The following is a 5193-nucleotide window of genomic DNA, read 5'->3' as shown; positions in this document are numbered from 1 at the left end:
TGCAGCACTTTGTCTGTGCTCCATTTTGAAGGAACCTAAAGTAAATTATAGTTACTACGTAGATAAAGGCACAAAAATGTTGTTTAGTTGTGCATTTTAATCACAGACTATATGTTTGTAATATTAGATGGGGTGCCATTCTGAACTGTTTTATAGATTCCTCTAAAATTTTAAAATCCAACATGGATGTCTGTTTTTAGGCTCAAAATGCGCTTGGTTTCAGTGCAGAAGGTTCCTGGTTCAAATCCCACCCCTGCTACATTTCTCCATGTAATGTGAAATTGCGTCAAGAAGGGCATCCGGCGTAAAACCTGTGCCAATTCAACATGCAGATCCAGCTTGGATTTGCTGTGGTGACCCTGAGTGCAAACAAGGGAGCAGCCAAAGGGACTTACTATGAATAACATGGCTTTTAAAGGATATTATATAATAAATAAATAAATAAATATTATACTTATAAATAATTTATACGCACGTGCATCTAAAAAAAATTGAGTATTGTGAAAAAATATTTTTTCAGTTATTTCAGAAAGTGAGAAGTTTATATATTCTCAAATTACATTAAAAATGTTTGAAGCATTTATTTTATTTTGAAATTTACAGCCTACAGCTCAAATAAATAAATAGAAAAATGAATCTCAAAATATTTAAATATTTCATGAGATCAACAACTGAGGTGATATTAACCTCAGGTTGCTTTGATAGTGGCCTTCAGCTCGTCTGTATTGTTGGGGCTGGCTGGTGTCATCTTCCTCTTGACAATACCCTACAATTTAAAATCTGGTAAGATGGCTGTGTTGACTTTGGACTTGATAAAACATAGTGGGCCGACACCAGCGGGTGACACGGTACTCAACTGTGGAAACTACACACTGGACATTTCCATGTTGTGTGTGGTGGGTCTTGATGCACTGACTCCAGCCTCAGTCCACTCCCTGTGAAGCTCCCCCAAGTTCTTAAATGGGCTTTGCTTGAAAATCTTCTCAAGCCTGGGGTCCTCTCTTCCTACAACACTTTTCCCTTCTGGTCAAATTTCCATGAATGGGTGATTCTTAGACTACGGGCACTTATGTCCTTTGATCATATTGTATGAAAAACTGAAAAAATGGGAAATTTCACACTTTTATAGTTATCTTTACAATGAAAGTGTGTTAAGAAATTTGTTCTAGTAGTCTATGATGACTTTTTCACCTTTTTTCAGCATCATTACATGCAAATATTGCCGTTTTGTGCTTGTCCCACACCCAGACTTTTGATCTTCAATGATAAAAATGAATGGTAAAGAAACGTTTTTTCTAATGTTCTAAAATATCTCTGAATAAAATATCAGTAAAATAATCAAAACATAATTGGGGTATTCAATGTCATACAACTGTTGTGATTTTTTTTAAACAAAATGTAGTTGTCCCACACTATTGCCGTAATTTCCACCACAACACTGTAATGTCCCTAAACAGTTTGTATGAAAGATTGTTTGGGTAGTGTGTATGGAGATAAACAGTGACATCAGAGCACATGTATATAGCGCCAAATCACAACAAACAGTTGCCCCAAGGCGCTTTATATTGTAAGGCAATGGTGTGGTGGAAATTACATTTACAAGGCCAATAGTGCCCATAGTTAAAGAATCACCCGAATATGCTTTGATCCAGCACTGTGTGAACATTCAGCCCTTTCAGCAATAATCGGTGGAGACTCAGTGAGTGTCTTCTGGACAACTGTCAAGTCAGCAGACTTCCCCATGATTGTGGTTGTGTGTACTGAACCAGATTGAGAGATTTGTGATATTTATTCTGCATCATAAGTGACTTGAAATTAAATATATCAATAGACATTTTCTGTTGGTTTTTTTTTTTTTCTTTTGAAGGTGTAGGCCATAATCAAAATAATAATAATGCTTCAAACATTTTAGTTTACATGTAAGGAGTCTTGAATATATAAAAGTTTATTTCATTTCCTGCCACTTATCTGGGTCTGTGTCGCAGTGGCAGTCAACCAAGCATCTTATCCCACACTTCTCGGCCAAGTCTTGTAACTCTTCCTGGGGGATCCTGAGGTGTTCCCAAGCCACCTGGAAAATATAATCCCTTCAGCATGTCCTGGGTCTTTCCTGAGGCCTCCTCCCAATTGGATGTGCCTGGAAGACATCCCTCAGGAGGCTACCAGGGGGCATCCTCACCAGATGTCCGATTCACCTCAGCTGGCTCCTTTCGATGCAAAGAAGCAATGGCTTTCACTCTTCAATTTATCCTCATTCATGAACAAGACCCAAAGATACTTAAACTCCTGCACTTAGGGCAATAACTCTCCCCTGACCCAGAAGGGACAATCCACCCTTTTCCAACACAGGACCATGGTCTCAGATTCTCACCACAAACCTGTCCAATGCGCCTCAGAGTCACTAGCTGATAATGCCTACAGAACCACAATATCTGCAAAAAAATATAATAAAATGCTCACTTTCTCAAATATATGAGAAAAAAAATGTTGAACTTTTTCCACAATGTTCTTATTTTTAAGATGTACCTGTATATTATGAACAGGAAGCCAAATTTCTGGAAGCCTGATGGAATGTAGCAATATTAGCAGGTCATGTCCACTCAGTAGGAGTGCTGTGATCTTTATTCGCTGACCTTAATGATCACATGTGAACTGTTTCTTAACATGACCCTGTGGCTACAACAAGTTTACATGTGGTTTATAAAGTATGTTGGGTGGTGAAGAAAGGAACCGGCCATGCTACCTCGTATTTTGCCAAGAGCATCTGAACATTGTCATTAAAGTGAAATAAAGCTACACTTCACCAGTAAGACTGAGAGGTTCAAAAATAAACTACAAATGTGACTTGACTGCTTGTGACCTGTGCAGCTTTGTCCTATTATGCTGTGAAAACATTACAGACTGTTATTGCAGTATTAAATAGGGCAAAGCACATTCTACATACTCTGTATTGCTCATTGATTGCACCTGCGTATAAGTTTTCCCCTCTACAATCAACTTTTTAATCAAACTACGCTGTTCTTCTGAACAATGTCTTGAACGTCCCATTTTCCTCAGGGTTTCAAAGAGAAAAGCATGTTCAACAGGTGCCTGGCTTCATCCTTAAATAGGGGACACCTGATTCACACCTGTTTGTTCCACAAAATTGATGAACTCACTGACTGAATGCCACACTACTATTATTGTGAACACCCCCTTTTCTACGTTTTTTTTTTTTTTTTTTACTAATAGCCCAATTTCATAGCCTTAAGAGTGTGCATATCATGAATGCTTGGTCTTGTTGGATTTGTGAGAATCTACTGAATCTACTGGTACCTTGTTTCCCATGTAACAATAAGAAATATACTCAAAACCTGGATTAATCTTTTTAGTCACATAGCACTACTGTTATTCTGAACACTACTGTATAAAGTGAAAAATAAGCAATTACCATTTAGATTTCAAGAATATTTTAATCAAGGAGAAGGAATATATAATTTAAGGGGTCTGTGTCATTTTAAAATTGTTGGCACTAGGACGACCAGGAAATGCTTCTGTATCTCTATTTGTGGCCCAAAAAATGGAATAAGCTCCCTGAGAAACTCAAACGATGTCCAAATATCAACCAGTTTAAAGATTTTTACAAAGAAATGGTGTTCTCCGGATATGTATCTGATGAAATACGTTGAGTTTGTGTTGTATGATGGATCTGCTTCATTTGAATTCTTACTATTGAATATGTACTGAGGTAACTTGTACAAAATAGGAGCTCTTTTGGAAATATTGACTTCCCTCAGCTGTAGTTATAAGCTGCTACTGTTCAGACTTTGTTGGAAATGAATGTGCATGAACTGGCACGTAGCTTGGGTTGATTTGACTGTATAGTTGGGTGTAGGCGTTGATAAGCGTTGCTTCTCCCTACACCTTTTGGGCACCATGTACATTGTTTTCTTGTTCTTTCTTTCCTGTAGCTTTTTTTGTATTGATTTCGTGGTCTGTAAATGAGTGATTTTTTTAAGTGTTGGTGCCTAATAAATTCAACTACTTTAATACCAAAACAAATAAATAAGGAAAACAATAATCAAACACACAAATATATCTAACACTGTCACCAAAGTCATTGCACTCACACAGAAATCCCAGCAAGAGCAGGTGCATTTTGTAGCAGCCTCATCTTGTCTCAGCACTTCCTGTAGCACCAGATCTGTGAAACACACGAGGCCTCACTTCCGCATGAGAACAGAGCAGCGCTCTGGTTTCTCTCATGTGATTTGGAACTACTAAAGCAAAAGCAAGGGGATTTGGTGGAAGCGAACAGGAATATAACGCTGCCACAGCAGACAAAAAGTGATACTAATCTTATTTTCTTTTTCTGGTGTGTTTAGAGGGGGAAGAATGAAAAACTGGAAGGCTCCTCCCTCTGCGCGCACTCTCACGAGCGCCACAAACTTAGCTTATGACAAGCTAAAAGTGGACGCTCTCGTTTTGGCCGAACAACTTTCCACAGTTTCTGGGTATTCTGTGTTAGTACGCGCCCGCAGCCGACGTGCTTGATGAATTCCTGCGCAAAGTAGTTCCCAGATAATTGTGATATCATATATTCCTGTGAAATAATGAGTATATCTCATCTAAATCAATTCTAAAACTTACTAGTAATAAAATTATAAAGATAACTGAAGTTTTAAGAGTGGCTGTAATAAATATTTAAGAAACTTAAAATGTATAAGCAACTTCCCCTGTTATTGCTCAATACGATAGAGTTTGATGCGGAAGAGTTCAGAAAGATACAGTTGGAATGTTTGATGACCATTTACAGTTGGCGATGAAAGACTTGGGTGTTAACTTCGTGTTAAAGTCAGAACAAGAAGCTGCACTGAAAGAGACATTCTGTGTGTTGTCGCTCCAACAAGAGCTGAGCAGGGAGGCCTCTGTGTACTGAGGAACAGCCAGCAGGTGTCGCCATTTCCACATTATTCCTGCTCTAACAAATTTCATGAAATATTTATGTACATGATATATAGCAGTATAAGTAGTTGTTTGTTTCTTAAAACACTCATTAACCTTGTCTTGTTCAACCTTTATATATATTTCACTTATCTGCTGCTGTTTATATCGCTGATCTCACAGCTGCAGTGACGCAGTAAAAGTCGGTAAAACACGTGACTGCTGAGTCATTTTCCCAGCAAGTCAGAAGGAGCCACGCCCATCTAATTA

The sequence above is a fragment of the Thalassophryne amazonica genome, chromosome 16 (genome assembly GCF_902500255.1).
Source record: "Thalassophryne amazonica chromosome 16, fThaAma1.1, whole genome shotgun sequence".
NCBI lineage: Eukaryota > Metazoa > Chordata > Actinopteri > Batrachoidiformes > Batrachoididae > Thalassophryne > Thalassophryne amazonica.
The sequence above is the reverse complement of the archived record's forward strand: the minus strand, read 5'-3'. Positions refer to the sequence as shown.